Source organism: Talpa occidentalis, unplaced genomic scaffold (assembly GCF_014898055.3).
Source record: "Talpa occidentalis isolate TD23 unplaced genomic scaffold, MPIMG_talOcc4v2.1 talOcc4.7, whole genome shotgun sequence".
Taxonomy (NCBI): domain Eukaryota; kingdom Metazoa; phylum Chordata; class Mammalia; order Eulipotyphla; family Talpidae; genus Talpa; species Talpa occidentalis.
Window position 1 is genome coordinate 93,776,822 of NW_023605083.1, and position 12,747 is coordinate 93,789,568.

At 39.6% G+C, this 12,747-nt stretch overlaps 1 long non-coding RNA gene across 2 annotated transcripts in view; it reads left to right on the forward strand.

Moving 5' to 3' along the window:
• The first annotated feature begins 12,219 nt into the window (after positions 1 to 12,219).
• LOC129144902 (uncharacterized) overlaps positions 12,220 to 12,747 on the forward strand; it is a 216,036-nt gene continuing 215,508 nt past the window's right edge. For both annotated transcript variants that reach the window (XR_008549707.1, XR_008549708.1), the window contains exon 1: positions 12,220 to 12,274. This is a non-coding gene — a long non-coding RNA (uncharacterized LOC129144902). The remainder of the gene's footprint in view (positions 12,275 to 12,747) is intronic.

Below are 12,747 nucleotides of genomic sequence, written 5' to 3' on the forward strand. Positions count from 1 at the left end.
TGTAAACAAAAATATTAATAGTACTGGTGTTAAAAGGATATCACAATAAATAATAAAGTCTAAGGTTGAGGAAAGACTATAATAACTCATGGTCAAATTTTGTTTTCAGGTATCCTGAAAAACAAGCTCTCCCTCTGGTATTCAAGTCATTATTAGCCTTTCAGTGGAGATTTTTCTCCTTTCACCCATTGCTGTGTGACTTGGAATCCAGTATCTCCTGAACTTACTCCCTACATGATGGGATAGTTGTCTCAGGAACATTCTTGAACACCTTCAGGGACATCTCTTTCCCATTTTGGGTAAGTTTCATAGTCCAAAGATTCTTATTTAAAGTAAAATCTGGCTTTCTGTAACCTCAAGACAGTTGATCCTCATTCCAGCTCTTGTTAATGATGAAGATTCAAACCATCTTCTCATTAGATACCCCTTCACCCACTTGATGGCTTCTCTGTGTTCTCTTCAGCATTGTCTTTTTCATACCCCAGTTCCATCTTCATCTGCATCTCCTGTGATGTATTTCTGAATCTCTTTGACACTCATCGTGAACCCACTCCTGTTAATCTCTTAATGTGTGACATCCAAACCACATGTTGTCCCCATGCCCTAACCTCTCTTGACCTAGGTATAAAGCTTAAGGTGGTGACTGTCTTTTGGCAACTGCATCACACTGCTGACTCACTGCTCAGTGTAGGGCCAAGCCCCTCAATCCCCTGTGTGCGTGCAGTTGCTAAGTCAGATCTTCTCCCCTTATTTATGCAACTGTATTCTGGGGCCCAAGTGTGAAATCAATCATTCTTGGCTGATAAACTTCTTGTTAGGCCTAGGCATGACTCAGTGCCCCTGAACTCTACCTGCCAGAGGTTCGCATAATTAGCTTCTTCTCAGTTCTGAAGACTTAACCTGGTTCCCGCCTTACAGAGTCAACTCTGTTCCTATGTTTAGAAGTATCCTAATGGAGACAGTCTCCCCAGTCCACCTAACCTCCATCACCACCTTCTGAGTCCTCCCCTCTCTCTGTCTGCTGTTGGGATAGCATGACCTTGCTCTTTCATCTCTTGCCTGAGAATTTTCTCAGTTACTGTATCAACAATGGGGTCATAACTCACTTATACTTTGTTTTTCTTGTTCTAGTCCATCTAGAATTACCTCTAATAAGCACAATTTGGGGGAGGGGGGTAGGAGAGCATCTTTATGATGGGCAGACGTTTGAATTGATCTCTTTTAACATACTGTGAGTAAAGGCACAGCTGGGTAGATTCAGGGGTACTGAGCCTGCTCAAGGACAGCAAAGGTAGCCTGTGTGAAGATTGAATTGTGACTGTCTGAATATCATGATCTAGGCCAACTAAGTGCATTGACCTGGAGCTTGCATGTCAAAGTTCTGCAATGTCATCAATTTTAGCTTCTTATGAGTGTGACAAAAATGAGAATATATAAAGTAATGTTCGTTAATGTCTATTACATTCCTAATCAAGAAGTAAGTAACTCTTACCTTTTGGTTCCCAAAGTGTGGGTCAGTGGCTTTCAGGAGCAAAGTATCTACTTTGGGGCTTTCCAGAAATCAAAACTAAACAAAAACAAAGAATAATTGAATGACAAGGAGCTTAAATAAATATAAAAAAATGTGTTAAAGTTTAGTTGTATTTAAATAGTTTCACAGTGGATGGTGTGGAATGGAAACAAACTTTTCATTTTCCCTTTCAGTTAAATAGTCATTTTTAAAATGATTGGTTAATTGCATTTGATAAATATTTTTTTTAGTACCTGTGTGTATATAAAATACCATGTCAGCTCCTTAAAGAGGGTACAAATGAGAAAAAAGGCAACCTCTATCCTATAGGTATAGAAAATTTAGTAAGAATTAAGACAACTCCTCAAATAAATCTTACAAATTCTCTAAGTGTATAAATGAATTGGCATGGGGACTTAGAGAGACAAAGCTTCTGGCTGAGGATAGAGGGTTTTGAGGGAGAGGAGTAATTTAATTGTAACCTAGATGCTTACATCCAGTTGATCAATTTTATTCATAATAGGAAGAAAGTTGTGAATTGCAGGTAAAATTTCTTTAAGGGGTCAAAGAGGATTCTCTCTGAAATACATTTTCTTGGAGAAACAGAAAGTGCAATGACTGAAAATGCAACCTGGAAAAGGAATCTCAGATCTATGTGTTTCTGACCTATGTGATGTCCTCAAGGAGTCACGAGAATCAGAATCATTTCCAATATCAAATTTCCCATTTACCATCCAGTACTTTCATGAAACCAGAAGAATATATCTTGAAATAGTCATTGAGATGGAAGAGACATTTCAACACTTGCTTTATTTCTCTGCTAGCCACCTTTCCTGTCTTTCTTCTCTGGCCCTCTAATAGTCTCCAGCTATACTGTAATTTTTCAGGGAAAATTTTTATTGCTACATATTATCTTCTGCTCTCTTAGTTCAAAATAAATAAGACTTGGAGACAGAACCTCATTCTAATACCAGTTGTGTTAAGGAGCTTTGGTAATTTCTTTGGGCTTCAGTTTTCTTTTGGACTATGAAGCAGTTGGACCAGAAAATCTCCAAGATTCTTCTCAGCCTTATGATTCTATGACATAAAATCCTTTTGTGGAGACAGTGGCCTGAAATCAAGGTGTCACAAGTCTCCTAAAGCTGGAGTCCCTCTGAGGATGCTCCTGCAATGTCAGATATGACCTAGCCCAGGTCCACAGGCATGGTTGCAAGGCTGGTCTGGAAACCAGTCCATAATCATTAGACTATGATGTAATGTGAGTTGGATAAAATGCTTCCCACAATCATTTCCTAGAACTCCTGACATGGAAAAATGATAAATAACTAAGAAAAAATAAATAATAACTCAAGGCAATCAAAAGAGATATCACAAATTGATACATTTATTTGCTAACTGCATGGTATGACATCAGCCTACACAATTAGCAGTGGATTTATGCATCATACTCAATTTTATTCTGCAAGTTAACCTTAAAAATCTTTTATTTTCTTATATTTTTGTCTTTTTACTCCTCATAAAAGTTTGTTTAAAGGTAATTACCTGTCTTGCTATCTTGTCCACCATATTGCCCTTAGTGCAGGAAATTATATTTAGCACGTTCCTTAGTAAAGACTACTGTGATTTTTTTCTTTCTTTGACTGGCCACCCAGTCAGGTGTAATTAGAGCTAAATGGAGCAAAAAAGTGGGCCTTGGGAGCACTTACCTTTGAGAGGCTGTGGTCAGAGCAATTTCAAGAGCAAGCCCCCCTAGCTCTCTTTATACTCTCAAATCTGCTAGCCTAGCACTCTAACTTGGCTATATTTGGGGGATCACCATTTACTCATTAGATGTAAATGCGTCGTAGCCCTGATCTCTCACTCTTGTTAAGTTACTTGGATAAATGACCAGCGGAGGCTGCATAATGCCAAGTCAGCTGTGTAGGGATTTTGACGTTGGACACAGATCTTTTGAGTCTTAGAGTGCCCCAGGGGCTGAGTAGAACTGGGGCAGAGTGTGCTAAGAAGGTCAGCAAAGGGCAGAGCCACAGGACAATTATCAAGCAACGGGCGATCAATACCATGGGCAGTAACTACATCTCATTTGCCTAACAGTGATATGGGGTAGCGTGTGACACTTCTTGGATATTTCTGGAAAACATTAAATTGATCATTTACTACTTTATTTATTCACGTATAGTTAAAAAATCCATTGTAGAAGGAATGCTTCCTAAAATGTATTACCTATGACCTTGCTTTATTTAATCTAGTATTTTGAAGGGAATTTAACTTGTCCTTGATTAAGGGAATGGAAGGTGATATAATGAAGTCATCAGTGATATTAATTTTTTAGTAAGTTTTGGGCTGCATTAATTATTCCTAGGCTACTATAAATGTTTGTGTCCACTTTTTAACCTTAAATACTATCTTCGCCTTCCTGACCAGTCTCTCAGGTGTAATGTTTGCCTCTATAAGCCTGATTTTGCTTTTTTCTAATCTATGTGTACTGGGAAACAAATTGTAAAGTTAAGATCAGGCTAAAGCAAGAGTAAATAAGTTCCAAATGAAATTTGAGCGGTTTTGAAGGAAAATTCATGGTCTTTGTGATTACTTTTATGGTTACTTTTGGGACATGTTTTTGCTAAGACATTAGTGATGGTTGCATATGTAGGCACTACATGAGGGTTACAGCTGTTTACAACAACATAGCCTGATGGCATAATCAAATTGTATGTGATCAGAGTTTGCTGGAGCAAGATTATCTAGGGACCCAGGAGGTAATCTTATGCAGGTGTGGCATTCCCAAGGGGCAGTTTGCATCAGTCAAAATGAAGGTACAATCAGAGAAAAGACAGATAGGAACAGGACATTGACATAGCATTTTCCAAAGTAGATTTGACAGAGTGCTGATTCTGAAACAGAAATACATGGTCCCATGGTTTAATAAGCTTAGGAAATATGATGAACTCTATTTCCTGCTGATAGAGATTCATGGAAAATATTAGCATATTAAAGTCTATGAGAAGTCTTTCAGTACAGAAAGATGAATAACACTTTTGTACTTGGTGATTTAACGTTGGAATTTTATCTTAGTCCTGCTCCAGAGAGCAGGAGAGGAAGGTTGGGACTATCATCTGCATTGAGGTGAGGTTGTCTCTGTTTCTTAGCACTGTTTGGTCCAGAAGAAAGCATATCTGGCATAAACATAGCTTCTTTTATTCAAGGTATAACCCTTAGCATATAACAGATACTCAGTGTTATGGTGAATAAAGGAAACAAGAGTTTCATGTGAATATTTGGGTTATTCCATAGCTTAGCTATTGTGAATAGTGCTGGTATAAACATAGGGGTGCAGGTGCCCCTTTTGAATTAATGTTTCTGTGTCCTTTGGGTAAATACCTAGGAGTGGAATTGCTGGATCATATGGAAGCTCCATCTTTAGCAAGTTGAGGAATCTTCACACAGCTTTCCATAGTGGTTGGACCAGTTTATACTTCCACCAGCAGTGCAGGAGAGTACCTTTTTCTCCACATCCTTGCCAACATTTGTTGTTGCTAGTTTTTTTAATATGTGCCATTCTCATTGGTGTAAGATGGTGTCTCATTGTAGTTTTGATTTGCATTTCCCTGATTACAAGTGATGTTGAACATTTTTTCATATGCCTGTTGGCCATTTGCATATCCTCTTTGGAGAACTTTCTTTCCAAATGCCCAAAAGTAGATGACTGGATCAAGAAGATGTGGTACATATACACAGTGGAATATTACTCAGCAATCAAAAAAGATAAACTCATGCACTTTACAGCAACATGGATGGAGCTTCAATGGATCATGTTTGGCAAAATAAGCCAGAAAGAAAAAAAAAATATTGGATGGTCTCACTCATAGCAGGAATTTAGAAAACCTAAATAAGGAACCAGGAAAAAATCTAATTATAATAAAATAAAAAGCAAAATCAACAAGCAACTATAAACCAGAGACACACTATGGGTGGGGAAGAGGGGATAGGATCAAAACAAGGAGGGTGGGAATTATATGGGGACTATAACCAAGATGAAAATGCATACATTGTGCAAAAATGAAAAATTATGTAAAAATGTATAAAATACAAAAATACCAAAAAAAATTAAAAAAAGAATTTCATGTGGAATCTATTTTGAAAGGGGGCTGAAGTGATAAGGCAGACTTAGTCTCACTTAATAGTAAGGGTTTACATTTATTAAGAACTCACCATATACCTACGTTATCCATATTGGTTCACTGAAGCTTCCTAATAGTTCTGTGAGGCAGGTGCTAATATTCTCTGTTAATAGTCAAGGAAATTGGGCCACTGAGAAATTAAGTAACTTCCCAAGGCCACACAGAAAGGGGATTCAAACAGTCTGCCTCTAAAGCCTATGCCTATAACCTTCCACTTTTGTAAGCCCATAATTTTGAGTGCTCTCTAGTACAGGGTTCTAGGAAACTGAGTAGGAGATAGCATCACTGCCCCAAAGGAGCTGATAATGGATGTGAAAGAGAACACAAAGACACAAAAAGGATAAATCACTTTTCCAAAGTTATCCTAAGTGCCCAGATGAGCAGGATGCACAGTGAATGAGTAGTTATGTGCAAGGTATTCAAAGTGCATACAGTATTTAATGTATGTAAAAAGCAAAATCAACAAGCAACTATAAATCAGAGACATACTACAGAGGGGAGGAGGGAGTAGGATCAAAACAAGGGGAGTGGGAATTGTAAGGGGCCTATAACCAAGATGAAAATGCATACATTGTGCAAAAATGAAAAATGATGTAAAAAATGTATAAAATACAAAAAAAATGCATTAAAAAAGAGTTTCATGTGGAAACTGTTATTAATGGTAATGGAAATGGAATGTAATGCAAAATGGAATGGTAATGAAAATTGTTATTAATGGTAATGATACTGCTTTGGAGGAGAGAAATGGAAGGAAATGTTGACCATGAAGATAATAATGACCCTTGGTAGTACTTTCCAGTTTATGTAGCATTTTTGTACATTTTTCTAAGGAAATGGACTTTTATATGGATGAAAGGGCCAGGGAAGAGATCTGGGCTTAGAAAACTGAGGGATCTTAGCTTGGAAACACGACTTCCTTGGGTGGGTTTCAGGAGAATGGAATGGGCAAGCCTGGCCGCAGTGAATGGGTAAGGTGGGGTGCGGATGGGGGATGATATGAAAGTGAAGACTGGACAGGTGGGCTGGGCTTGTTGTGAGGGTTTCCATGCTCAGCAAAGGAATTAGGACCTGATTCTGAGATCTTGGGGGAAGCTTTTGATGTTTGTGACTAGAAAAATGAAATATATACATGTATGTGTGTATATATATATATATTTGATAATGATTCTAGAATTGTACTAGGATATAATGAGGAGAATAGAACCAATGGACCTTTAGAACCATTCAGCAGCTATTTAAAAAACTTTGGTGTAAAAATTGCCAAGAGAATGATACAGGTTCTGATGACTTGTCGGGCAGGTGGGCGGTTAGACAGTTAGAATTCACCCCAACACCTCATGTATTCAGGCCTGTGTTGAAACTCGCTGCAGCACCAGAGACCTCACTTTTGCAGTGCTTGTGACCTGGTGTATATGAGTTCATCCTGCAGATTCAAAATTAAGAGTGTTGTGTGGGTGCCAAGTTTTCTTCCTAACCATTCTATATAGGCAGAGCAAGAAAGAAAACTTTGAAAACCCAGGAAGTGAAAAGACCTCGTGAGTTGTGGGCTTATTTTTTGAGACCCTTCCCCATATTATATCAATATATTTACACCTCTCATACATAGGTATATAAGTCGACTTGCATCGAATATTAAAAAATAATCATGATATAAAATGAAGAGGGCCTTGACTAAGTAGGATAGAAATGAGATTTAAAAGGAAAGAAAACCCAAGGTTTGCCCTGAAGGCAGGATCCACAGGACTTTAATGTGTCTGGGTTTGAGGATGGAGGAGTATTCAGAGAAGCATGACTTTTTGTACCAGACTTCTTTTACTTCAGCCTGGGAATGAGGGGCATGCCACCAGTCCAGACAGAATGCTGAAGGGGGAAGATGAGTTTAGATTTTAGGCATATTGAGGTTAAGATGATGGTGACATCCAGTTAGGGAGACACAAGGGTTCAAAGTTGAAGGGAGAAGTCAGGGCTGCGGGTGTAGGTCTCTGTGTGTGTGTGTGTGTGTGTGTGTATGTGTGGCAGGGGCGTGAATGGTGAGAGGGTGTGACCTCAATATTGCTGAACTTTGAACTTATCAAGGAGGTTAAGTTGTCAAAGGAAGCCATATGTTTAGGAGGAGGGAATGAGGACAGTACAAGTGAAAAATGAAAGATCATTCTGTAGGATTAGCAATAATACCTGAGTGAGATCCTATGGGAGCCAGAAGAGCCACATGGAAACTGTTTTGCTTCTGTCAGTTAGTGCTGGTGGCAAGTCATGTGACCTCTCTTAGCAACTGTGATGTATTTCCTTTCAGCTGCAAAAGCACAAAAATAATTCTGTTTTTGCCCAGTCATGAGGATCATGTGGCGATCAAATGAATTACTGTCTGCATCTTCTAGATGTGGCAGTCTTTGCATTTGGTCTATTTTCAGTCTGTGGCAAATACTATGTTTTGATCTACGTCAACCTTGACACAAACCTCAGCAAATAACTCATTAGCACCACAAACACAGATGAGAATGTGAACTTTGCTGAAGGTTTTGTACAGGATATTCAGAAGAGCAATCTATTACATAGCCTAGAGTCAAATATTCAAAGTTTCTACCAGAAATGTTGGTTTTATAAATTCTGTTTTCCTTCACACTGACACGGTTCATTTCCCTTTTTTCCTTAGGCATCTCTTCCATCTGTTATAAGAGTCATTTATCTCTGCCTCAGACATGCATTCCTGCTCAACATAATACATGTCTTCAGGTAAAGAGACCACTTTCATCCTTAGAAAGTTTGGCACCATCTATTTTTACTCACATATGCCCTTAGGGGAGCCTTTGTCCCGTCATAACCCCATTGGTCCTTAACTCATACCCTTCACTGTCATTCCATTTCTCTCAAACCCTAGAGGAAGTCCATGAATGAGGGTTTTCTCCAATCTTGTTAAAAAATCATTTTGTCAATCATAAAGTGAAGTGTTCAAAGAAGTCAAGTGGGGTGAAGTTTTTGAGAGATATGATACAATGACTGGTACAGAGAAGCTGGCGAAAAATAAGACTGTGAAAAGGGCATTGGATTGGTCAGGGAGGTGATTCTGATAATGTCAGCAGGACAGTGGGGTGGAAGATTTGAAGGCAAGGGATTAAGGAGTGAGCAGGTGTTAAGGAGGATGAAAAAGTTTTCCTGATTTTCCTCCACCAATCAGGTTATACGATGCTTTCAGTGGAAATGTAGATTTGGATGGTGCAGGAAGGAGAAGGCAGTAGCACAGCCAAGGAGAGAGGACTAAGACACAGTGTGGTCAAGGTCATTCCTCAGAGGGCTACTTGAGAAGAAAGGGCAATTAATTGTGCTGATTGTGGATCAGATCTTACCCCTCTCACCTATCTCAGAGCTTATGTAAGAGCTGAAAATTCAAAAAAAGCAAAAAGTTCTCCAACTAAGAAGAGAAATTTCTGGGTGGAAGTCATAGGACAGGTCCATTAGGGAATGACATGAATTCATATTTGAATGACCTATTTAAAGATATAAGTGTTTCCAGATCAAGAGGTGAACTCAAAAAGGAGCTAATCTAACCTAATCTTACAGAATCAGAAATTGAGCTTCTGAACAGGCAACCTAATTCTTGCTAAAGATAGAGACAGACCCTTCTCATTCTACTCTCAAACCCAAGAGAACTAATTAAGAACACTTTCAGACATAGCACATACATTCCTGGAATTTATGCACTAAAATTTTGCAAGCAAAAAGTTGATAGGGGTTATCAAGAGAATTATTTATATTGATTCTCCTTGAATTTCAACAGTTTTGTCATTTTTCTATGCGTGAAAACTGAGGCTCAGCAAGGTTCAGTGACCTTCACTTACATGACTACTAAGAGGCAGAGCAGGAGCTAGAATAAACATCTTTGACTCCAAGTCCGGTTTGTCTTTTCACTACAAGACAGCTGCATCTGGCTTTGCAAGATCCTGTAAGACACTAATGCTCTCAGAATTATACACGCTTCTCATAATGACACACAAACCAGGTCTCCTTCTCTGAAAATGACATGGAGAGATGACATGGGTGACCTGAGAACATTATGTTTGGTGAAGAAATCCTACCCACTAGCTCTGCTTAGTAAACTGGACACTTCCCTGTCTGACCTCATAACCTTGACTCATGCCTGAGATTCAGGGTCTCCTGTTACTTGCACTTTATTTATCAATTATTTGTGTTTTGGTTATTCCAGTTGTTTAAAAATCACATTAGAACTAAGAAAAGTATGGCCAATTACTTTTAACTGCTATAACTGAGGTTTTAAATGATGTAGCTTTATAAGAACTCTCCTTTGCTGGAAATCACCAACACATGTATTTATATTGTTAAAATCTGCATGATGATATAGTTACTAAGAATGCACCCAAAGAATCAGAGTGCTGAGGTTCAATCCTTGACTTTACCACTTACACTAGGCGAATTTGGGGAAGTTAGTCAACTTTTCTGAGTCTCATTTCCTTCATCTGTCAAATGGGGATAATAATAATAATTCCTAGCTCAAGGCTCAAGGGGCTTGTATGACATTTGAGTTAATAAACACATGGCAGTGTACTATCTGGAAGTGACATGATGGTTTGGGAAAAGGGAGGGTGGTGGGACCATGTCCACAGGAGAGCCTGAGATTTAGAAAACAATTTTCTCTAGAGAAAGCACCAACACTGCCAGTGCCAGAGGTTCTGGAAGCCAGGGTAAAATCTTCGATGTTGTTATTTCATGTCTGATATTGCTGTATGGTGAGGCCTGTGAGCTGATCACAGCCTGATGGACTGTTGTCCCTCCAATTGTCCCATCCTGCCCACTGCATAGACCAATTTCTTGGTCAGAAATTCCAGGCAATCTTAAGTCCACACCTCATCCCCGCCAAGCATACACAATAGTAAAACAAATCAAGGAAGGTGGAGCCTGGATACTGGGATGTGAGGTGACCAAACATTCTAGTTTGCCTGGGTTTGAAGAGATATTTGAAATTTCCTGTTTTAAAATCAGGATAGTCCTGGAAATACCCACATAAGTTCACTTGCTCTACCTGGTGATGACGAAACTCACACCTGGCATCAATAATTTTGAAGCTGTAAAGTACAAAGCTAACAACATAGTGAGCACACAGCCCTCCAGTGTTTTATTCAAGTGTTCATTAAGGGCCTATTGTGTGTTAAGGAGGTTTTAAGTACTGGAAATAAAATAGGCAAAGTCTCTGCTTGCATGGAAATTATATGCTAGTGTGTGTGGGGACATATAACAAACAGATAGCTAATGTCAATGAGGACTGCTCTGAAGGAAAGAACGAGCAGGCTAAGGAAATTCTGATTGTGCTGTCTACATAGATGAATCAGGGAAGGTTTTTGTGAAGATGTGGTATTTGACAAGACACATAGTAAAGTAAAAGAGCAGGCTATGAGATGCCATGGGGTCGCAGGGTAGTAGTCCAGGCAGATGAAACTGGTGCAAAGGCACTGGGAGGTGAATATGGCTAAATGTGATGCCTAAAATGTCCAGAAGGGGTGGGGGGAGGGGTGCGTGAAAGTGGTGAGGGTAAGAGCAGTAGGGCATGGAGTGGCTAAGGGGACCAGGAGGCAGATGGTTCAGAAACTTGTAATCTAAGGCAAGATCTTGGGTTTTTTAATGAATTATTTTATTTTATATAATTCTTACATCATTTTTCATTTTTGCATAATGTATGCATTTTCATTTTGGTTATATTCCCCATATAATTCCCACCCCCTTTTTCTGACCCTAATCCCTCTTCTCCTCCCCCCGCCCCCCACTGTAGTGTGTCTGGTCTATAGTTGCTTGTTGATTTTGATTTTTACTTTATTGCAATTAATCTTTGGAAAGCTGCGTGGAGATTTCTTGACCTACTAAAGATAGCACTTCCATATGATCCAGCAACTCCACTCCAGGTATTTACCCAGAGGACACAGAAACATTAACTCAAAAGGGCACTTGCACCCCTATGTTTATAGCAGCACTATTTACAATAGCTAAGCTATGGAAACAACCCAAATGCCCAAAAACAGATGACTGGATCAAGAAGATGTGGTACATATACACCATGGAATATTACTCAGCATTCAAAAAAGATAAACTCATGCAATTTGCAGCAACATGAATGGAGTTGGAAGGGATCATGCTCAGCAAAATAAGCCAGAAAGAAAAAGAAAAGTACCGGATGGTCTCACTCATAGCAGGAATCTAGAAAACCTAAATAAGGGACCAGGAAGATCTTGGGTTTTTAAATGTTAGCTATTACAGAGGCAAGTTTATTCTCTATTTTATGCTCAGGTTAACAGTATTATATGTCCTTTTTTCTACTCAGTTTTGTTTCATTCTGTCAAAAAAGATTTTTGGTGCAAAAACCTTGTTCCAGGTACAGGAGAGAAAAAGACCTACTTGTAGTTAGGTGGGTAAGATCACAGCACTGATAACACAGGAAAAAAGCGCAGGTGGATTTCAAAGGTTTCAATTGCTGAACAGGGGAGGGGTCACTTCCGGTGTGCCCCAGGGCATCACGGGAGGAGCCCGGGTGAGGAAAAGCAGCGAGCGCCTCTGCCCGTGTCAGGATGTACCTAAGGCGAAGGTAGGGCTTGGCGGGTCTGTGTACATTGGACAGTGTGTGAGTGAGGAGGACCCGGCGTGTCCCCTCCATTTATTTGCATCCAGCTACTACGGGGAGTAACAGCGTTAGACAGTGTGGTGGGCATGGGGGAGAAATTTGAAAGCAGGCCCTTAACTTGACTAGGTCTGAAGGAAGTTTTTAAAAAAACCTTAGTCAATATTTCTTGAAGTGCTTGAGGGCCTGCAGGGGTAGGTTATTGTGTTGCATGTACATAAACAGCCCCTCCCCCAGCCAAAAGTTGCTTGTTCCCACACAAACTGTGGTGAGCAGAAATGGCGTGAAGAAGCACTTATTTATTTGGAAAATTTTTTGAGCAGCCCCAGACTCAAAAACTAGCCTTCCAGATCCTGCCAAAGAACACACAAAACCTAGAATAACACTAACATACGGTACAAAGAGGAGCGCATCAGCCTGGAGAAGGGAGTCCAGGAGGG